At 39.6% G+C, this 22,755-nt stretch overlaps 1 long non-coding RNA gene across 11 annotated transcripts in view; it reads right to left on the reverse strand.

Annotated features, from left to right (window-relative positions):
* Positions 1-2,242: 2,242 nt before the first annotated feature.
* Positions 2,243-22,755, reverse strand: part of LOC143664889 (uncharacterized) — a 37,534-nt gene continuing 17,021 nt past the window's right edge. For 7 of the 11 annotated variants that reach the window (XR_013166659.1, XR_013166655.1, XR_013166656.1 and 4 more), the window contains 4 exons: positions 7,640-7,707; positions 7,345-7,481; positions 4,032-4,278; positions 3,007-3,616 (listed from right to left, as the gene is read on the reverse strand). This is a non-coding gene — a long non-coding RNA (uncharacterized LOC143664889). Of the gene's footprint in view, positions 2,745-3,006; positions 3,617-4,031; positions 6,162-7,344; positions 7,482-7,639; positions 7,708-22,755 lie in introns of those variants that run through there. The other 4 variants (XR_013166658.1, XR_013166651.1, XR_013166657.1 and 1 more) reach the window with 4 other exon arrangements.

The raw sequence follows: 22,755 nt of genomic DNA on the forward strand, positions 1-22,755 counted from the left end.
CAGCTGAATATTTTTTCTTTGTTTTTTTTCTGTTGTTGTTATTTTGTTTTTGTCATTGTCATTGTTGTTTTCTTTTTGTTTTTGTACTACTGAATTTTTATACTTCGGTAATCAATATTATTCCTTTCATGATAATAACAGTATCAGCAGCTAACATTTATTGAGCATTTACTACACATAGGCAGTGTTCTATGTATTTCATGTGCATTCACTAAATCATCCAACAATCTAAAGGAAAGGAATCATTTTCTTGCCAGTTTTACCTATGAGGTGACCGAGCCACAAGCTGGTTAAGGATTATCCAGGTCACAGAGCTAGGACGTGGCGGGTGGGCGGACCAAGACAGGTGACCTGGCTCCAGAGCACAAGCTCTTGCCGCACACTAATCCGTCCTTCTCCTCTATACAAGACCTAAGCCACAGTGGCAAAAAAGGTATTTATCCTAAAATCAAAGACATCTTGGAACCATTTGTGAATTCCATGGTTCTTTTTGAATGACATTTGGGTGGCTGCTCCCCCTTTTCTGGAAACTGATTTCTGCTCTTTCCATCCCTATGGCTATAGGAGGAGCATCAATTTCACCCTGTCTTTAGACCACAATTTATTGACTCATGGGTGGGCACGTGACTCAAGATGAGCCACTGAGACCTTTTCCAGGATATTTTAAATTGGTTGAGATTCCAATTTCAGTCAGGTTGTCCTCTTGAACAGTGAAAATGCAAACTTGAAAGCTGGTATCTGTGGCCATTTTTGACCACGAGGACCAGGCAACAGAGTAAGCCAGTTTGCAGTGAAAGAACAAAGTGCACCTTCATGGAAAGCAGAGACGAATCCCTGGGTTGCTGTAGTTGCCAGATTGCAATCCTGGCCCCACTTCTTTACCCGTTCCTGCATGTCACTCCCTTCATATGTGGCTTTGCAACAACTCCCCATTAAGAGGAGGTGGACTCTAGGTCCCACTCCTGAAACTCAGCTGCCTCTATGACTTCGCAAAAGTGACACAGTGACAATTTCACTTCTAGATCACAAGAAACTTTGCACAATCCCTCTTTCTCTCTTGACCTGTCAACCACCCAGCAACATTATTGGCCAGTCTACCGGAAGGATAAGGGACACAGCTATGGTGGCCGGCCAAGGCCTTCCTGTCCAGCCAGTCCCCAGCTAAACCCACCAGCTGACCACAGATATGAGGGAAGCCCAGCTGAGATCATCCAAGCTCATCCCAGAAGAGCAGAACTATCCAGCTACACTTAGACTAGTGGGGAACCATAAATGCTTGTTATTTTAAGACATTACATTTTGGGGTGATTTGAAAAGCAGCCATAGCTAAGGATAGAGTTATCTGCAGTGCCTACATTCATGATTCCAGAGGCCTGGATATGTCCCAGTCTCAAGGTTTCATGTCTTAAAATTCTAAGTCTCATTATAAAATTTTAATTTGTCTTAAACTTCCTCAATTGTGCTTCTGCTATTTGCAACCTAAAGTATCCTTACTGATAAAGGGTTTTATGAGGTCTGAGAAGAGCAGGGGCAGCATCTTATTTTGCTCTGTTGATAGTTTAGAGGGCCGACAGGCTATAATCTACAATTCCTGCAATCTACAATTCCCAGACCCCCCTGCCACTGGCAGGAGGTGGGTTTCTGACAGCAGTGGAGGCATCTGCTGCAGGGCTTGTCTGGCCTGGTTTGGGTGGTGCCTCCTCAGCACAGCCAGAGCTGACTAGGTCTAGAAAGATACAAAACCAAGTTAAAGATTTCATTTGGGGGAAATTTAATTGGAAGACTGTATTACAAAGGTAACAGGGGAGTAAATTGAGAAGGAGAGTAGAGAATAAAAGGCGAGAAGATGATTCGTGAAAAATGGAAACAGCCCATGCTGCTGGGTTGCAGTCCACACATCTGCACCTGCTACTTGGTTGGATGAGATGCTCTTGCAGTCGGCTCTGGCTCTGCTGAGGAGGCGCCACCCAAACCAGGCCAGACAAGCCCTGCAGCAGATGCCTCCACTGCTGTCAGAAACCCACCTCCTGCCAGTGGCAGAGGGCTCTGGGAATTGTAGATTACAGCCTGTTGGCCCTCTGAACTATCAACAGAGCAAAGAAAGGCAGGAACAGGGGCTGAAAGCAAATGATGGGCAAAGGGGAGGTGGTAATGAACTTTAAGGGAAGTAGCTTGCAGGGTTGGTGACGGAGCCTCACTCCCAAGATAAGGTAAGAAGAAGCTGAACTGACCTCCCTTCAAGAGACCTCGCAGGACTAGACAAGGAGTTATTAGTAGGGCCTGGAGCCTCTGAAGACCTGAGGCCCTGTCACGACGGAGGGACTGTACCATGTCCCTGAGATTCCGACAGCACTCTAGCAGGGGGGAAGGAAACCTGAAAAATAACTGAAATTTCATTTTACCTCAATCCTGTTAAAGGACTGAACTTTATTTGAGTAATGAAAGTGCTCTTTCCTCCAATCAGAGTATTCAAGTGAAATTCGAACACCTTACAGAACAGTGGGGCTCCAAGAGACCTCAGACAACACCCCATGCAACACAGCAAAGATAAGGAACCCCAGAAATTTAATGATATACCCAAGGACACACAGCTGTTACAGAGCCACGTCCACTGACTTCTGGACCTTCTCCCTCTGGACGGGGCCACCACCACAGGTTGTGTAACAGTCCGTTCGAAACAGATAAACCATGAGCTTCACTCTAAATGCTTCCACATTTTTTTGCAGCCAGAGCAATTGCTTTTTCTGGTGGAGATATTGGCACATTAGTATTTTATTTTATTATATAACTAGCATATGAATATTCTCTCACTGTAATAACGTTAAAAGTATACACATGCTTAAAGCATGAAAATGGAACGCCCCCGTCTCCTACCCCATCCATAATCCAGACCATCCTCAGAGGAGTCACTGCTAGGAGCTCAGACTGCTCAGGAAGGAACAAGAACCTTGACCGAAACTTGGCCAATTGAAAGCTGGATGGAAAAGATAAAAGCTTACAGATTGACAAAGGAGTGGACTGGTTTTTATTGCTTGCTTTACAGGATTAAATCCACTTTTAGGGGAGATTGTTTCTTTGATCTGAAAATTCTGAATCGGCCATTTAACTACGTGAGTATTAAGCTAAGTCCTCATCTGAACAGAAGGTGTTGAGATGGTGCCACCCCAGCCCCACAAACTTGCATGATTTAGTACAAAGAGGTCCCCACAGGAGGTTGCCTATAAGGGCAGGCCAGTTGTTCTTAGCTAACTCACATGCAGTGATTGCTGTGTGACGGGCATTATTCTCGTTGAGAGAAATGTTTTCTATGTCTGGCTTGAGAGTTTTCTGTCCTAAAATGTCACTGGTTCTTACGGATTGTGAGTGTGTCTGTTTGCAGGCTTGCTGGCAGGTGCTGAGGAGCTGAGCTCACGTTTTCTCTGGAGCTGTGGCAATGCTGCTTTGAAGCCCACAAGACAGCTGGCAGCCTTCTAAGCACCTTGGGATGGCAGGCACCCTTAGCCTAGGCAAGCCGCTTCTTTAGCGATGAGGCAGGAGGCTCCTTCAAGGTCCTTTACATGCAGTGGCCGTGGAGCCAGGGAGGCAGCTCAGGGAGGCAAGAGGTAGTGGAAATCCCCTGGAGATCAGAGCAGGCAGACAGCACAACAATGAGAAATAATTTGAGTGTTAAACATGAATACAAGCTCATTTTTTAATCACAGAGTGTTAAAACTTGCAATATACCATTTACAATTTATATAATTACATACCAAAAAGTAAAAAAAAAAAAAAGGATGTATACCAACACTACACTACTGTCTCTGGATAGTAGAATTAATAATGGTTGCAATTTTTTTTTGGTACTTTTTGCCTTTTGTGTATTTTCTAATTTTCTGCAATGTACATGTGTTAGCTGTAAATTTTTTTTTCAAATGTTTAAACATTTTCCAAAAGGAGGGAGATAAAAGACTGTAAGTTACATTTCCTTTAAGATCAACACCGATTTTAAGTTCATACGATTGTTTTTAAAGGGCATACGATACTATACTTACTTTCTAGTACTTCATTAGCTGAAGTGTAATTCCCTTCCCTAGTGCCTGATGGTCTGGAGCAGCAGCATTTGGTACTGATAATTTTGTCAACATCATCTTTCGTAGCCACTCCTGGAGCTTGGTTGGTTTATTGTTCTTAGGAATGAGATGATAGGGCTGTGGCTGGAGAATTTATCCGCATTTTTCCTTCATGGTGCTTTTCGGTACTCTTTGCTAGGCAGCGAACATCCCTGTAGGCTTGCGCGCTCTGCAGAGCGGTCGGACAGATAGGGGCACTTCTGTTCTGGGGGAAGAACTTAGCCCAGGGAGCCTGAAAGCTGGACCTCCTTGTTCAGTGTCTATAGTGTGGCCAGAGAGTTCACATTCACAAGAACAGTTCCCGGTTTTAAATATTATCATGCCACTTATCTTGAAAAATATAGTTTAAAAAGAGAGGGTTTCTTTTGTTACTCAGATGTGGCCTCTCTCTCTCAGCCAGCTCATCAGGTGAACTCACTGCCCTCCCCCACTGCGTGGGACATGACTCCCAGGGGTATAAATCTCCGTGGCAACCTGGGACAGGACTCCTGGGATGAGCTGGGCCCTGTGTCATGGGATTGAGAAAGCCTTCTTGACCAAAAGAGAAAAGAGTCGCAGTGGCTGAGAGATTTCAAACAGAGTCAAGAGGTTATTCTGGAGGTTATTTTTATGAATTACATAGCTATCCCTTTTTAGTTTATTGTGTATTGGAGTGATTAGAGGCAAGTACCTGAAACTGTTGAATTGTGTTCCAGTAGCCTTGATTCTTGAAGTAGACTGTATAGCTATATAGCTTTTACAATGTGACTGTGTGGTTGTGAAAACCTTGTGCCTGATGTTCCTTTTATAAAGGGTATGGACACATGAGTATAAAAAAATAAGGATAAAAAACAAATAAATAACAGAGGGAGATAAAGGGTACAAATTTGGTAGACTGACATACTGTGGGTCAGTGAGAGGGAGGGGTAAGGGGTATGGGATGTATGAGGCTTTTTTTTTTCTTTGTGTTTCTTTTCTGGAGTGATGCAAATGTTCTGAAAATGATCATGGTGATGAATACACAACTACGTGATGATACTGTGAGCCACTGATTGTATAATACGGTTGGACTGCATGTATGTGGCTATTTTTCAATAAAAATATTAAACAAAAACAGAAAGGGTTTACACTCTGAGTGAATTGTAAGGTGTGTGAAATACATCTCAATAAAGCTGTTTAAAAAAAAAAAGGTGCTAGAATATAGGGGTAACATTTAAAAAGCAAAGAAAACACAGTGCCCTGAACTCAATAATTTTTTGTTGAGTGAATGAATTACAGCCTGAGAATAGAGAGGCATTCACTCAACCTGTTTCTAAATAAACACAACCTGTATAATTTAGGATTTAGACCATTGATTAAAATGAAAGGAACCTAATGGAATATGATGTGGCTACAAAAAGAAAGGACGTCCAGAGGCATGCAATGAACTGAATGACACTTGGGGAGCGTATTGTGCAAAATAAGCCGGAAATAAAAGAACAAATACGCTAAGACCTCTTTCAGGAACTACTTGCAGGAAGGCTGGAGCCTAGATTGTAAGCTCTTGTAGCAGCCACACTTAGATTCAGGTTGTAAGTGTACTTCTGGATGCTGAGACAAGGAGCTGTGTGTGTCAGCTGGGATTCCCCGGGGACTGTGAGTAACTCGGCGACTCCTGGATCCAGGGATGGAGTGCCGCAGGCCTGCTAACCGGTATGGTTAGCAGGGCGAACACTTTATAACAGCTAAAGTGAGTGAGGGGAGACCAGGCCGCGGCTGGAAGTAAAAACAAAGCTGATCTAGTTGGGTGTGGGGTAAATCAGAGCACAGGGGAGAGGATGGTAGTGTGTGTTCTCTAGACCTTTACCAGCTGTGTGGGACCAAAGGCAGAGGGGTTTATTGTGCCCGGAACCTGGATTTTCTGTAACTCATAATCTGGATCAGCCTGTCCGGACAGCTCATGGGAATGACCCAGGCCCCTGAGGTTCAGGGCAGGTACAAGGCCTTGAAGTTCTGTTAGCTTGGTGCGGTGCCAGGACACACAGACTGCGGTGGGCTGATGAATGAGAGGTGTTGGTGGAGTCCCTTGAGGGTCTGAAGGGTGAAAAAAAATACATATATATATATATTGAACTTTCCCAACCAGTGGGAACTCACAGGAAAATGGGCCAGTCCTGGGAGTTGCTTCCAGGAAGTGTCTTTATTGCCCAGATGTGGCCTCTCTCTCGCTAAGCCCAACTCTGCAAGGAGAGTCACTGCCCTCCCCTGCCATGTGGGACATGACATCCAGGGGTAAAGGTCTCCCCGTGGCATGGGGTAGGGTTGCTGGGGAGGAGGCTGGTCCTGGCACTGTGGGACTGACATGTCCTCTGGATGAAGGGGAGGAAACGAGGTGTAATGGAACAAGGCATCAGTGGCCAGGAGAGATCAAGTGGAGTAGGGAGGCTATTCTAGAGGTGACTCTTGTGCAAGCCTCAGGTAGCGCTGATGGCCATGGCATCATTTCTGTGGACTCTGAAAGAACACCTAGGGTTCAAACTGAGACTCTTAACTTTTCATGCACTAGGTTTGCTTTCCTGGAATCTGTAATTCCTGGAGTTCCTAGGTCAGATAAATCCCCTCTAAGATTATAAATTAATTCTATACCCCTATCCTTTTGTGTCGACACCTCTTCTCAACATGAGAAGTCTGAAAGGGCATTGTCCCACAATCCCTAAAGATTGGGAGAAGGATCAAAGGACAACAAGGAGGTATATCAAAAAAGAATAGGATTTGAAAAACGAGTATGACTGCTAAATCACTTTATTAATATTCTTTCTATCCTCAAGTGTTTAGGAGCAGCTAGAAGGAAAATTCTGAGATGGTGGGAGAGTAGCCCATGACAAACTCTGGAATCTGTTCTGTAATTATTTGTTAAAGCTTGCTTTGAAAACTATTTGTTTTTCTTTCTTTGCTTTGTATGTATGTTAATATTTTACAATTTAAAAAGGTTTTAAAAAAGGAAGGAATCTAACCACTGCAAAAAGTCAAACCCTAAACCTTATGAATATTTGAAGAAAGTAATCTCTACTGGCAAACTGTAAGACCACAACTGATTTGTAGCATTATTGTGCATACTGAGTGGGAAAAAAGTAGAAGGGAATCAAAGTTCAACAGATGCAGATAGAGACTGAGCTATGGAGATACTGTTAAGGTTAAAATGGTCCTGTGGTACCCAACTCCCAAGATGACCCTTAATGACCCCCACCCCCTGGTGTCCATGCCGTTGCATACGTACCTCCTACAGTATGTTAGGTTGGTCTGCACAACTTGTAGCATATGGCAGAAGGGATGTTTTATCACTTCCAAGGCTAGGTCAGAAGGACAGTGTGGCTTCTGTCCTCAGGCACCTTTCTCTTTCTCAGATATCTAGTTCTGAGGGAAGCAAGCTGACAGGTCATGGACATCCCTACAGCGTGGCCCATGTGGTGAGGAAATGAGGTCTCCTGCTAACAGCTACATGGGTGAGCCTGGAAGCAAATCCCACAGCTTACTCAGTCCTTCAGAGGATGCAGCCACAGCCAACAGCTTACCTGCTAATTCATGGACAGTAGCGAGAGCCACACAGGGGAGATGCTTCTGGAGTCCTGATCCTCAGTCACTATGTGAGATAATAAATATTGGTTGTTTTAAGTTGCTAACTTTGGTTGCTGATTGTTACATTGCAAGAGATTAAATAATACATTGGAGAATAAAAGAACTGACAAAAATGTAGAGATCTCAGACTTATGAAAACATTACACGGTTTTCTGTATTATAGAACTGATAAAAATCTGTTAAGACCTAGCTTGTCTTGGGCATTCCATCCTCTTAATTCCTTTCTTTAAAAGTTTTCAACACACTTGATTACAGAATTTTTCTCCCCTGTGAGAACCTATTCCTAATTGCATAATGATAGTCCACAGAAAATTTAAATTTACTTTAAATTGGTCTTTATTTTCTCTATTAATATTAATGTTCTAATCTTAAATACCAGAACTTCTTTTCCTATAATAACTATAAAATTCATTATTTGAGAAACATGACTTTAGATATGTTAAGTAAGCCTTGTGCTTTCCTGGCCTGTCCAAAAAGTGCGGCCCTTAAGCTAACTGTCCCCCAAGCCCTGATGGAAGCACTGTTTCTTTAAATCTCTACTGCCTCCGCCCCTACTGGCGGGAGAGTAGAAACAATGGCTGCTGTCAGCTTTGTCCACAGTGGGTTGAAACAGTAACTCAGAGCTGGGACCCAGGGATCCATCTTCACTCACAAATCAAAAGCCATATCAGTGGTCTGACATGCCCCCCCCCCATTCTTGGGGAAGAGGATATTTATATTCTTTTCTGTCTCCAGTGAGCTAGCCAGGGACAGGACCCCAAGGCGGCTGCCATGAGAGTGGGGGATTGGCATCGGCAGCTGCTGTGCAGACAGCAGCTCTCTGCTCTCCACTGTAGTCTATCAGCCTCTTCCTCCCACTCTGCATGGATGTTGCACAGTATTCTTCTGGCCTCTGGAACCCCATCTCATTATGATCTTGACAACAGATAATTTTCCATAGTTGTGTCACGTTAGAGTGCATGTGGATGGCAGTGTCATCTTTGGCATTACAGAGATTTAAAGTTCAAAAACATAGTAAGGCATTGCAGTCCACTGCTAGGTAGATAAAAACCATCTTAGATAAAGCTTTTCTTGTTAAGAAAAGAGCCCCAAAGAATTTCAATTCTTTTACTGGTTTAACTGTGATGATTATTGCAATAGATAACCTTAAGATAAAAACAAACCGGATGAGTGTTGAGAATGTGATGATATTTACAGGTTGTCTCCCCAGTCCCTCACTTCCTGTCCACAGCCCTTCCGCCCATTTATATGGCTACAGCAGTGACTCCTGGGGCCATGCTCATCAAATCTCACTCCTTGGTTTCAGCTCATTTTCTGAAGGTGAGCATCTGATCCATGCTAATTCTGGAAATCCAGAATATCGAGTGTGGTATGTAGAAGAGAAAAGATTGAGATTGGTTTACTTTTACTCTGGGTAGCTGGTCATACTACACACAAACTTGGAAGCCATCAGTGGTCATGTTTTCATCTATGCAGTTCAAAGAAGCAGAGGAAGTTAGGTGAAGAAAGGAAATGAATTATAAGTGCAGAGACAAGTACATATAGAAGTCCAGAGAGAATGTTTCCAGAGTTGAGAGGTTATCCTGGGGGTTATTCTTACACATTATACAGAAATCCCTTTTCAGTTTATGGTGTATTTGAGTGGCTAAAGGGAAGTACCTGAAACTGTAGAGCTGTATTCCAGTAGCCCTGTTTCTTGAAGATGATTGTATAATGATATAGCTTTTACAATGTGACTGTGTGATTGTGAAAACATCGTGTCTAATGCTCCCTCTACAAAAAATATGGATTAAAAAATAAACAAATAAAAAGGGGAACAAAGGTTAAAATAAACTAGGTAGATGGAAATACTAGTGGTCAATGAGAGGGAGGGTTTAGGGGTATGGTATCTATGAGATTTTTCCTTTTCTCTTTATTTCTTTTTCTGGAGTGATGCAAACGTTCCAAAAAATTATCATGGTGATGAATACACAACTATGTAATGATATTGTGAACCATTGATTATACACCATGTATGGAATGTTTGTATGCTAAGAATGTTTGTGTTTGTATGTAGTTTTATCAATAAAAATATTTTTAAAGAAGAGAGACAATGTCTCCACTCTGTCTTTGTTCTTATGCCCCTCATGATATTCCTGTGTTCTCCTACATATGTCCCTTTTTTGTTTAAGCTAAAGTGGGCTTCTGTTACTTGAAAATAATAATTCTATCTAATACAGAAATACTGTAGTAACATTTTCTAAAGGATTAACTAAAGGAAATTCTGAAATATTTAACTATTCAGATATTTATCAAAGCATTAGAAATATTCTAAACATTTCTCAGCAGGGGATTGGTATATCCATATTGTGCCCAATTAAATTGTATTGTAGGGGAATATTAGGGTAGGAGTATATCTTTATGATAATGTTAATAAGAAAAGCAAGTTTGGGAAGATTCTGTCCTATCTGACTCCATTTTTGTTTTTAATTATTCATGTAGAGACAACAAAAATCATGGCCACATATAAACTAAAATGTCAACAGTGGTTACCTCTGAATTATGGGATTGCAAAATTTTTAATTTTTCCTTTGAGTGTGCTTGTCTTTGTTTTAAATAAAGAACTTGTATTTCCTGTGTATTAAGAATAAACAGAGGGCAGGCCAGGGTGGCTCAGCAGGTAGAGTTCTCAGCTGCCATGCCAGAGACCCAGGTTTGATTCCTGGGCCATGCACCTACCTCCCCTAAAAAAAAGAACAAATAGAGATACCACTTTATACTTCTGCTAGGATGGTTATTATTTTAAAAATGGAAATTTATAAGTATTGGTGAGACTGTAGAGAAATTGAAACTCTTGCGCATTGCTGGTAGAATTGTGAAATATTGGGGTCACTGTGGAAAACATTTTGGCAATTCTTCAAAAGTTAAACATAGAATATGATCCAGCAATTCCACTTTTAGGTACAATGACCCCAAAGAATTGGAAGTAGACTCTCAAAGAGGTATTTGCACACCAATGTTTATAGCAGCATTACTCACAATCACCCAAAGATGGAAACAATCCAGATGCCCATTGGAAGATGAATGGATAAACAAATGTGTGTTCTCACCATAAAATAGAATACTATTCAGCCATAAAAAGAAATGAAATTATGATACATGCTACAACATGGATAAACACTGAAAACCTTATGCTAAGTGAAATAAGCCAGACACAAAAGAACAAATATCATATGATTCTATGTGTATGCAATATCTAGAATAAGCAAATTCATAAAGACAGAAAGTAGATTAGAGGTTAGCAAGAGGTATGGGAAGAAGGAATGGGGAGTTACTGCTTAATGGGTAAAGGTTTTCTGTTTAGGATGATGAAAAAGTTTTATTAATGGAAGGTGGTGATGCCATTTACAACATTGAAAAGTAATTAATGCCACTGAATTGTACACTTAAAAATGGTTAAAATGGCTAATTTTATGCTATATATGTACGGTACTACAATTTAAAAAAAGAAAATATAGTTTCACACTGAAAGGAAAATTAAAATAATGTTTGCTAGCATACTCCACAAGTTAAGCAAAACTAAAAGCTGTAAAAAAAAGAGAGAGAAAGAGTCATACAATTCAGCAATAGCTTAATATCAATTAAACCAGATAATACATGGTCATGAGTGAAACAATAAAAATTCTCTTGCAAATGAATTATAATTTGATTGTCACAATAATATTATATAGATAAACAACAGGCTTATAACAACTAATTGGATAAGCAATATGTGGTTTGCAAAGTTCACTCATTCTCAGTGGGCAATTTGCCTCTGTCACCAATCTCACTCCTAGAGTAACTACGTAATCCCAAATGTAAATCCAATAGATAAAACATACCCTGGAGGAAAAATGTATTCTCTAAGCACACTGATCAATTGTCACGAATATATGAAGCTGAAGGTTAGAAAGGGAGAAAAAGAAAATATTCAATGGAAAAGTAGAAAATTATCTAATTGCATATGGAATACAGAAACACAGGGGACCTAAACCGTGGTTCATTCCAACCTAAGACATGAAAATCAAACTCCAACTACCTGCTTGGCATCTCACCCCTTCTAACCTGTTTCATACCAAAGAACTTCAATCACAAGATGGGATTGGCAGGATTTCAGAAATGCTTTTCAACAGCACAAAAATCTTTTTTTGGAAACTAGGATTAGCTTAACACAAATATGGGTATGCAAAAGTAGGCACTGACTTGTGCAATATTTATTCAAGTGGAATTCTTCTAATATTTTCTGGAAGAGAGGTATCTTTCAATGATGCCTTTCTGTGCACCGACATCTTAGAGAAAGCTCTTATGAGTGTTCTTTTATTAAAAATGAGTATTCCTAAATATAAAAGGCATAAGTGCATGGAAGTAAGATAAGTCTCAGATTTTCTACATAATTTTAATATTATTAATTTGAAAATAAAATGAACTCCGGATTCTTCATACAGAATTTCTCTCTACTAGCTTTAAATCCTGAAAAAAGAATACTTTACTTGAATCTACACTCTTCTAATCTCTCCTTCCTTTCAGTCCCAACTAGCTTGTTGCTTGCTAAGAGTGAACTGTCTCCCTCTGTGCTGGACTGTAAAATAAGCCATCTACATTACTGTCTCTATTTCCTCACTGTCTATTATTTATTTCCATTTTGCACCCCTTCAGTCAGGTCTCTGACTTTATAGTGGAATTGAACTGCATTTTCTCCACCCCCTGAAATCTGACCATAATCTAAAATGCAGCCTATGACCCACTGGTAATTTCTGCATAGTCTTCATTTAGACAACTCATTCACCCTGGAGATTTCAACTCTTACTTGATTCCTGAATCCTAGTCAAAACTAGGTCTGGCCCGATCTGGAAACAAACTTATCATCTTTCCCTCCAAGCTGAATCGTTCTCATCCTTCATTGTATAATTACTAAGTTCTTTCACAAAATCTCTCAAATCTATTTCTTTTTGCAATTTCCTTTCTTAGGCTATGGCCTTATTGTCACATTGACTTCTCTTTGCCTCGCACCTGAGCTTGGGTCTCCACAAAAGGAGAGCTGAGACATAGGTGCTTATTGGTAGTTTATTTGAGTGATCCTAAGAAGGGTGATTGAAAGCCTGAGCAAGTGGGACAGAGAAGGAGGGAGAACCATTTCAAGGATGTCTTACTGAATTGGCCCTGCTAGAGTAACTGGTGCTAGGTTTCACCAGGATCTCCTAATACACCATATGAAATTCATCTCAGAAAATACAACTGGGAGATGAAGGGGGAAATAAGTATTCGTAAACTCTTGTCCCCCCTTGTTTAACGATGGCCTTTAACACTGATTAAAGATGGCAATGACTCCCCTGTGCTTCCTGATTTCATCTGCATGAGTCTGTGCAGTTCTTCTTGCCAACACCACAGTATTAGAGGAGTCCTGGCCAGGAAGTGATAAGAGGTGTTTGGGGCTTAAGTGAGTGTTGTCCAGTTACACCTAGGAACCTACTGAAACAGTTGTTGGAGAAAATATGGGACAAAGAGTATTTGAGTGGCTTATAAAAAACTATATGAGTTACTCTATTTAATTTGCTTGTGTATGCCTCTTGTCTCCTCAATAGGACTCTAAATGTCTCAGTGGCGTATGTCTACAAAGTAGAATTAAAATATTTGCTAAATGAATCATTCAGTCACACTCAACTTCCTTATGTTGTGAAAAGCTTGAATCTTTTCAGTTCAATTCTCTCAATAAATGAGTTGCTTTTATAGAATTTGTACCATCTATTCTCTTCTCTGGAAGCTTTTCAACAACTACCACCATTCCTCCCTGGCTGTGCCCCCAATATTGATGTCAAAGCATTCCCCACCATTATTAAACCATGTATTTTGGGTTGTTTTCTTAGGAGGTACTATGTTTCTACTGTCTGGTTTCCCTTGAGATCATGGCACATCCATGTCAGAAGCCTAACCAGTTAAGCATCACAGTTGCATAGTAAAGAAATAAGGAAGGTAAGTAGACTATCTTAGGTTGGAACACTGCACTCACACCCATTAGCCCTCACAGTCCAGCCAACTAAGCTGAACTTACAAACTATGATTTAAAATTTTTACCCCTGAGGTGGCGCAACTGTGGCTCAGTAGCAGAATTCTCGCCTGCCATACCAGAGATGCAGGTTCTGGAGCTTGACCACACCATGGAAAAAAAAAGGCATTAAAATTTTTTACCCCTGGATAAAGACAAATTGTTGAAGTAAGTTAAGATTGGTTTTCATTACATGTTGTCTTTATATCCCACAACTTAGACATAGTTTGCATTCTCTATTCTAGTCCATCAAGAAATGTTAGAAGATACGTAGCAAGTATATATTAAGTACAAGACAGATGATGACACTTAAATTATATTTATGGACTACATGCAATAATACTTATTTCTAGAATGTTCAAAATGAGGAGCGGAAAGCAAATTCATCTTCTTTATCCTCTGGGTACAATATAACAATCACAGAGTTTATCAGGTTCTTTAATTACTCATCGGTGATTTTCAAATGCTGAAGATAAAGTTAACAGAATACCTGCCCTAGGGGAAACTTGGTTTTTTCTTCTCGCTTGAAAGAAGAAAACAATCTTTTATGTTTTAAAGGAACTAGGAGAAGAGTTAGAGAACTTGAAAAATAATTATTAATTTAACAAATATTCATTAAGCACACTATTGTGAAAAATGTACTATAAAACTTTGTCCATCGCTTTTTAAAATAGTGTTCATTTTTCTACTTATAAAAAATTAAATATTCTCTCTGTAAAAGAAATTAAGAGCTTGGAAACACAAAAGTACCTGTAATCATATCCCTCAAAGATAAATACCTTTACCCTTTCAAGAATGATTCCATTGCTTCTTTGGTGGAGTCTGCTGAAAAATGCTTTCGTAGGAAAAAAAAATGGAGGGTTAAAAAAACAGTCTCTATTCAAGCAGATTACTCTTCATTGTACCTACCCCAAGGGCTGGCACATATAAAAACATTTGGGGAAGTGGGGGTGGGGTGGGATCTTGAGTCTCATTAAAAACCAAACTAAAGGAGGGGGGGTTGCAAGGGTAGTTCAGTGGTAGAATTCTCGCCTGCCATGCACGAGACCCAGGTTCGATTCCTGGTCCATGTACTCCCCGCCTCCCCCGCAAAAGAAAAAACAAACATTCAGCATATGGTGCTACAGTAATGGGATGCTCACATGGAAAAATAATGAAATGTGACCCTGCCATACAGCATACAAAAAAAAAATAAAAAAATAAAAAAAAACCAAACTAAAACAACAAAACAAAATAATATATTTAATGAATTCCGTTACTCACAATGCCTGCTACTAAGTGGGACATTTAGATTATAAGTGATTATTCAACAATCTTGAATACAGTTTCTCTATCACAAAATGATAACTTTGGGGATTAATTAGGAATGGAATTTGATGGCATTAGTAAGAAAACAAGTCCATACTTGGCTGATTATTGAAAATTGGGAATATGGGATCATTTGGGGCACATGCCATGATCGTGTCAAAATCTCAGCATTCCTTCATTTCCCTTCAATCAAAGGAATAAGGTGAAGATTGATTTATGAGTCATGTCAGTGATTCATTTTTTTCAGATCTGATAAAGGTGACTATATGCCAGTAAAATTTTCACTTTAGTATTTCTGCCAGAGGGCTCAAGCAATCAGTAAAGCCAACCAACCAACCAGTAATGACTGATTGAAAACGAAGCCCACTATTTTTCTTTTGCTTGAGAATTACACTATCCTTTCCTTCAGAGAAATATGTTTTCTAGCAGTTACTTGTCTGCTGGAAATGAACAATTTGGCTGCTTTCATATGGAATTTCCTCCTATATTTATCACATTAGAAGGAAGGTCTAATAAGTCTCCAGGGAAGTACACCTATCCTCTTCTCCCATCGTTGTACCCTCAGGACAAAATAAAAGTATGGAGATGAGTCTCATGTTTGTAAAACTAGTTCCTTTTACCCTTCAAGCAGTGCAACCACTTTAGGTGCTAATGAGTTTTGCTATGGTTTTAATATGCAATTAAATTTTAGAGCAGATCGTTTAGGTTGTAGGATAAAATAATAGGCCTGGCTTGGGAAGCCGAAGGAGGATTGGCAGTGGTATTATTTATTGAAATGAAAAAGGCAGAAAAGCAGGTTTGGGGTAAGCTGGGGAGCCAAGAATTCTTGATACTTACGATGATTGAATTCAGCCTTGGTCCTAAGACCCTGGTGCTGGTTTGTTTAGTGGAACTTCAGTCTTGGTCTTAGTTCCATTCTGCTCCATATCCCAAAAGAAATGAGAGTCTTGCCTAGCCCTACTGGAAGGCCAGCAGGGAGAACCTTTGTTTAGGGATTGGCCACCCAAGTGTTACTTCTAGTCAGTCTTTCATGGTTAGCCACCTGCCTTAACCAGACTCCAAGTAGAGCTCCTTTAAATCGAACTCCTTCTACTCAGACAATGGACTATCAGTCATTTAGAAATCAAGCCCCTTCCTGAATTCTCTGTCTTGAGAACTGCTAAGAGGATAGATTTTCAGATTACTCATCTATTAGCTAGAGAAAATAAAGTGCTATGGATTAAACCATCAACAGTAAATATATTACACTAAAAGTAATCAGGATCTTTGAGATCACATCAAACAGGAAAATATATGCTAATTAGAATTCAGTACTTTTAGATCATGAGCTTCTCTATTTTGAGTAATATATTTCAAGGCTTCACAGAGGCCACTTTCTTCAAAATAAGCTTTGAAATTGTGAAGTATGGGCTTACAGTTATCATGTAAATTTGAAATGTGCAGTTAACCAATGAGGATAATTCGGGCTAATTGACTCCTTAACCCCTCAATTATGTTGGCAATTTAGAAAAATTAGTGCTTCTTACTCTGAATTACCCAAGTAATTATGGTTGTAGAGCTGAGTCATTATCTTTTTATCATAAAATGATGCTCTGATTTGGATTGGCAATGCTTTAAATGTTATTCTTTCCTGGAGATATAGAAACTCAGGAAAGAGGTCTTCTAGCACACCTGCATTGTAATAGCTGCTATTAAACCAGCAACAAATTCCACATCCACAAAGACTGACTTTAGAGTTAATCTCTAACATTTCATAGTTAGAATCTAACTTTCTATTATAAAAATACTTAATTAATGACTTGGCTTTAAAGTCAGTTAATCATTTATTTGATAGGAATTATTACAATTCTTTGTAAAAGTCATATTTCCCAAAGCTGACAAACTAGTTCTTTCTTGTGCATTTTTCCAAGCTGTTTGGCCAACTGGTGTTGGTTAAATGAATGTTGACCTCATTTTATTCCAGCGTAGAATCAGTGATGGGCTCTGAGTTCTAGGATTCACTCCCCCTTGTGGCCCACCAGACTGTAAACTTAGCAGTCTTTAGTGGATGGCATTCAATATTTTCCTCTTTTGTCAACTCAATCTCTGAATATGAAATGTAAAATATTTCTATGTCAAATAACCAGTTGAAATGTTTGCCAGTTTAAAGTGGAGAATATATAAGCATGTTTATACTCCACTGTGTTTATATAAAGACAAAACCTAAGATATTTTTATTAGTAGCAATGTTTTTCCAAGCAGTAAACTAATATCCGGTGAATTTAGGCAGCAAAAGATAACATTGACAATTTATATGCTTCAAGCCAATTTGAAGAGAAGTTAAAGACCTCCTGCAAGAAATATAACTTAGGATCAAAATTATCTGTTTCCTAAATTTAGCAGGATTTTCTCCACTCTAGAGACCTCATGTAAAAGCAACATGATCAACTGGCAAGAAAAAAAATGTGATCTCCATTGATAAGAAGTATTTTTTGCAGTGCATTTTTCCCACTAATACGTAGTGGCCCTATAATTGCTACACATTACAGATAACTGTTGAGATGAGAGGATTATAAAAGCAAAGATGTCACTTTCATTTTGCCTCTTAAGGCCAAGAAGCTAAAAAAGGTGAAGAATACACGGGTTTTAAAAAAGCAAAAACAACAACAAAAAACCCTGAGTGGCATCCCAGAGCATTCATGGGAAACCAAGGGGAAGTTAGGAAAGGTAGGAACAGATTTTAGCAGATGTTAATTTTCCCTAAATCATTCAAATTACTTAGAACAACTGCAGTGAATTCTAAGGGAAGTTTAACAATCGGGAAGAAATAGACGTGGAACTGTTAGGTTGAATATGAGTTTAAAAGGGCTGAATCAACAAGTGATTCTATATAAGAAATGCCAATCAAGGAATTTAAAAGACTGGCTATGTTAAGTAAAATCAAATGGCCACCTGCATTGGGTATCGCTGGGAGAGACTGCTTTCCTAGAAAGAACTTTCCAGAAGACAAAAAACAATTGACCTGCTGGGGCTTTCTGAAAAAAATGGAACAATAGAATGCACTTTACAGAACTGCAAATAAGCAACACCCGGTGAAAAGCCAGTTTTGGTCCAGGAGAAATAGTTTATCAGATGGAACGTACCATCTTAACCAATGCGTATCTGCCTCCCAATCTGTGAGACTGCTCACTGACACCATATAAAGTGGAAACCTAAGGGCAGCCCACAGAACATTTCCTCGCTTGCTTCTGTATTTGCCCTATATAAGCTTTCCCTTTCTACTTCCGTGAGAGAACTCCCTTCTACTTACTGAATGTGATGCTGTCCATTCATGAATTGCTCAGTAAAGTTGTGAGATTTTAAACAGCTGAGATCTGTTAAATGGATCAATGTTAGAACTGGAAATCACTATAATTTTCCACCTGTTACTGGTGTCGAGGTGGAAAGACTAATTTTCAAGTATTTATAAGAAGAAAAATGAATATTTTTTGAGTTCAGTGCTAGGAGTTTCACTTGGGTTACCTCAATTATTTCTCTCAGTCACCCCATGAGGTAAGTATTCTCATTTTATCATAGAGATTAGGAAATTTAAGTTCTGTGTTGGTTTGAAACTGTTGTGTGCCCCAGAAAAGCTATGTTCTTTAATTCTGACTCAATAGTGTTAGATGGGATCTTTTTGATTAAGTTGTTTGCATGGAGATGTGACCCACGCAATTGTGGGTGGTAACTTTTGATTAGGTGGTTTCCATGGAGATCTCCATGGAAAGGTGGGTTGCTTGCTAGAGTTCTTTAAGAGGGATAACTAAAGCTTCTGAACTGACAGAGCCAACAGAGCCAACAAGAAACCCAGACTTTTGGAGTTGCAGAAAGAAAACATCCCTGGGGAAATTGTTTGAAATAAGAAGCCAAAGGACCAGCAGATGCCAGCCACATGCCTTCTCACCTGACAGGTGTTCTGGACCTGACCTTTCTTGAGTCAAGGTATCTTTCTCCTGAAGCCTTAGTTTGGACATTTTTAATGACCTTAGAACTGTAAACTTGTAACTTAATAAATTCCATTTTTAAAAGCCATATTGCATTCTGGCAGCTTTCGCAAACCAATACAAACTCTTAGAGGTAGGAAACTTGCCCAAGTTCACAGAACCAGGAGTCAAGATTCAAATACAAGATTCTTATTGTCCCAGAGTCTATGATGGTAACAATTCACCAAATTGTTCATATTGGGTATAGAGGCTCTAATAGCCCATGTGAGCTGTCAAATCTTAAAAGCTGTTCTTCCAAGAACCTACTATTTTATGTCTTAATTCTGAATGTTTGGGCAGTTACTATGTTATTTAGATGATGGCAAGGCTTACTCCAATTATTCGGTAAAAGTAAAGCTAAATGAAGCACTTAACTTTATTTTACTTTCTTCACAAACCAGTTTTTAAGGTTAGTATGCTTAATCATTGGAATAAATTCCTTATATACAATTGGAAAACTGACTAAAGGTAAAAGAATCCAGCATGAGTAAGATTTGCAGTTTGTCACATGTTAGCAATGAGGAAATTGAGGGCACAATATACAGGACAATGTCTCTGAACCCTCAAACAGGCCCCAACTTTGTACAACTTAATAAGTGGCCTCTGAACAGCTATTGCTAGCAGCTGTGAAAGAACGCAGCCAGCCAGCGTCATGGAGAATCAACTGCTACTTAGACGATAAGAGTTAAAAGAGGAATACCCTGAGAATGGGGGTAGAGGGGAAGTGGAATGGGGGTTCAAAGACAGAAAGAAAACCCTTTTGATAAACGCAAGAAAGCAAAGCAACTTGCAAAGCCCTGGAGTAGGTAGCAACAGTTTACTGTGTGTCACAAGAAGTCAACTCAGGGTAAATTTTACTACCTGCCTCCAGCGAAAGCAGTTGGAATGAACTAATATGACACATTTCCAGGGTGCTTTACTTTTTTAGTATTTATTGCCATTGTTTAAAATATATATATATTTAACTGTAAGTTATGTGAACGAAGGAAGCTACAGAATAATGGCTCAACACGCTCCCTTTGTAATATGAGAAGATTCCCCATCACATATATAAGTGTTTGATCAAAAAGAGAAAACTTAAAATTTGTTACTTCGGAGTTGGGAGATTGAGGTAGCATATATTTCCCATGAGTACTATAGTATAGTGAAAAACTTGGCTAGTCTTTGTCTTTAGTTCCTGGGAGGTAATCTCTGCATCTCTGGAATTTCCTGTGATAGGAATGTCTTTTGTTATTTCTGGTGGCCCAGGACCACATCTGAGTTTTCATGTGCTAAAATGAAAGTAGGGCTAGCCAGACCTGTACTCTGAACAAACAGAATTTAACATTTTTGTTAAATCAGAGCTAATTTTTGAAGTCATAAAATAGCCTCATACCTTTACCCCTGTCTCCCAATTATGGTTTTGAAATCTTTTTTTTTTAGTTGTGAAATCCAACTACGGTGATTTGGAGCTGTATGTACTGCAGAAAAGCATGTTCTCAAACTTAATCCATTCCTGTGGGTGTGAACCAATCGTGAGGAGGACTAGTTGATGAAGTTACTTCAGTTACAGCGTGACCCACCTCAATTACTGGGTCCTTTATAAGTGGAGTAAATTCAGACAGAGAGAAAGTCAGGGGAAGCAAGAAGCTGAAATTCAACAGAACCCAAAAAAGAACAAGTCAAGTCTATTGCCATGTGACAGAGGAGCCCAGGACCAAGGATCACCGGCAGCCAGCTCCAGAATGCAGTGTTAGGGAAGAAAGCATCACCTTGATGACACCTTGATTCGGACTTCCTCTCAGCTTCAAAACTGTAAGCTAACCGAATCCCATTGTTTAAACCAATCAGTTGCATGGTATTTGCTTAAGCAGTCAAAAAAAAACTAAAACACTAACATATATAGAAAAACGCACAAAACAGCATGTATAACCACTATCCATAGAATTTTAGTAGAGACCCAGAGGCCCTTTTGTTTCATCTCCCAATCATTACTTGTCCTCTACTGTGACTTTTATGGTAATCAGTTCCTTATATTACCTTATAGTTTACCACCAAGCCCAAATGCTGTAAACAGTTCCTGTTTCGGACTTTATATATGAGATTCATCCATGTTCTTGCGTGTAGCTGCAGTTCATTTATTTTCATTGTGGTATATTTCATCGTATGACAATTTATTCATTCTGCTGTTGATAGAACATTCATACTTAGATCTAATACTCAACTTATGACTTTCATGTAGTTTTTTTTCCATGTGGAAATCCCAATCTTGCAATACCATATTTGAGAAGACCCTTCTTTCTCCACTATATTGCAGTGACAGGTTTTCTTTTTTGAAAATCAAGTGTATATGTGTGGGTGGATTTCTGGGATCTCTATTTCAGAAGTCTATTTTCTATCCTTGTGATAATAGCTCATGTAATTACACTGGCCGTATAATAACGTAAGCTATCCATTTAAGCAAGTCCTTCCATCTTCTTCTTCATGTGCATTTTTTTCTATTCTTCCCCTTTTGCATTTCTAATTAAATTTTAGAATCAGCTTATCATTTATACATTTCCCTTACCCCGTCCCCCACCCAGTGCCAAAAAAAAGAAACATGCTGGATAGGATGTTCACTGCCTCTATGGACCAATTCAGGAAGAATTAACTACTTTATAACATTGTGGTCTTCCAATCTATGAACATGGTATATGCCTGTTTCTTTAGGTTTTCTCAAATGTCTCCTAATAAAATCTTACAGTTATCTGCATAGAGGTTGCACAGATTTAAGTAGACTAATACAACATGATATTTGTAAAATGCTATTTTAAATAGTTTCATTTTAGAAATTACATCCTGCAAATCTGCCAAACTCACATGGAGTGAGTTGCTGTATGGCGTGTTGTTGGAACAAAGGCTCAGGCACAACATAGACTTTCAGCAAACGACCACTCTATTACTGACACAGCAGACACAGCCCAGGAGAGCAGGGGAAGAGATCCTATAATTGCTGGTCTCCCAGGGAGGCCAACTCCCTGGGTCAGCATCAGAAGGTGGCAGCTCCACATGCCCTGCTTCATCTCAGATGAAGAACACCTGTGATACCTGAGTATTAGGTTTTTATACACTGCAGGGGAGGGGGATCTTGTCAATGAGCAAAAAGCATTCACCAAGCGTGCTGGTTTGAAAGGATTTATGGATCCTAGAAAAGCCATGTTTTAATCCTAATCAATCTTGTGAGAGCACCAATTTCTTCTGATCCCTATTCAGAACTATAGGTTGGAAGCTTGATTAGGTTATCTCCATGAAGATGTGGCTCAATCAGTCGGGGTATTAAACTTGATTACATGGAGACATGTCTCCACCCATTCTTGATTAGTTTACCTGGATCCTATAAAAGAGGAGACATTTTTGGAGTGCCCCTCTGAGAATGAGGAGAGAGCCACAGAACCATGACAATGACAAGAGAACCACAGAGTCCACAAGCCAGCGACCTCTGGAGATGAAGGAGAATGCCGCCAGGAAGCTTCATGAAGCAAGAGGCCTGGACAGGAAGCTAACAGACGATGCTGTGTTCATCACATGCCCTTCGAGATAAGAGAGAAACCCTGACTGTGTTTGCCATATGCCTTTCCAGAGAGAGAAACCCTGAACTTCACTGGCCTTCTTGAATCAAGGTATCTTTCCCTGGATGCTTTAGATTGGACATTTCTATAGACTT

This window comes from Tamandua tetradactyla, chromosome 20 (assembly GCF_023851605.1).
Source record: "Tamandua tetradactyla isolate mTamTet1 chromosome 20, mTamTet1.pri, whole genome shotgun sequence".
Lineage (NCBI taxonomy): Eukaryota > Metazoa > Chordata > Mammalia > Pilosa > Myrmecophagidae > Tamandua > Tamandua tetradactyla.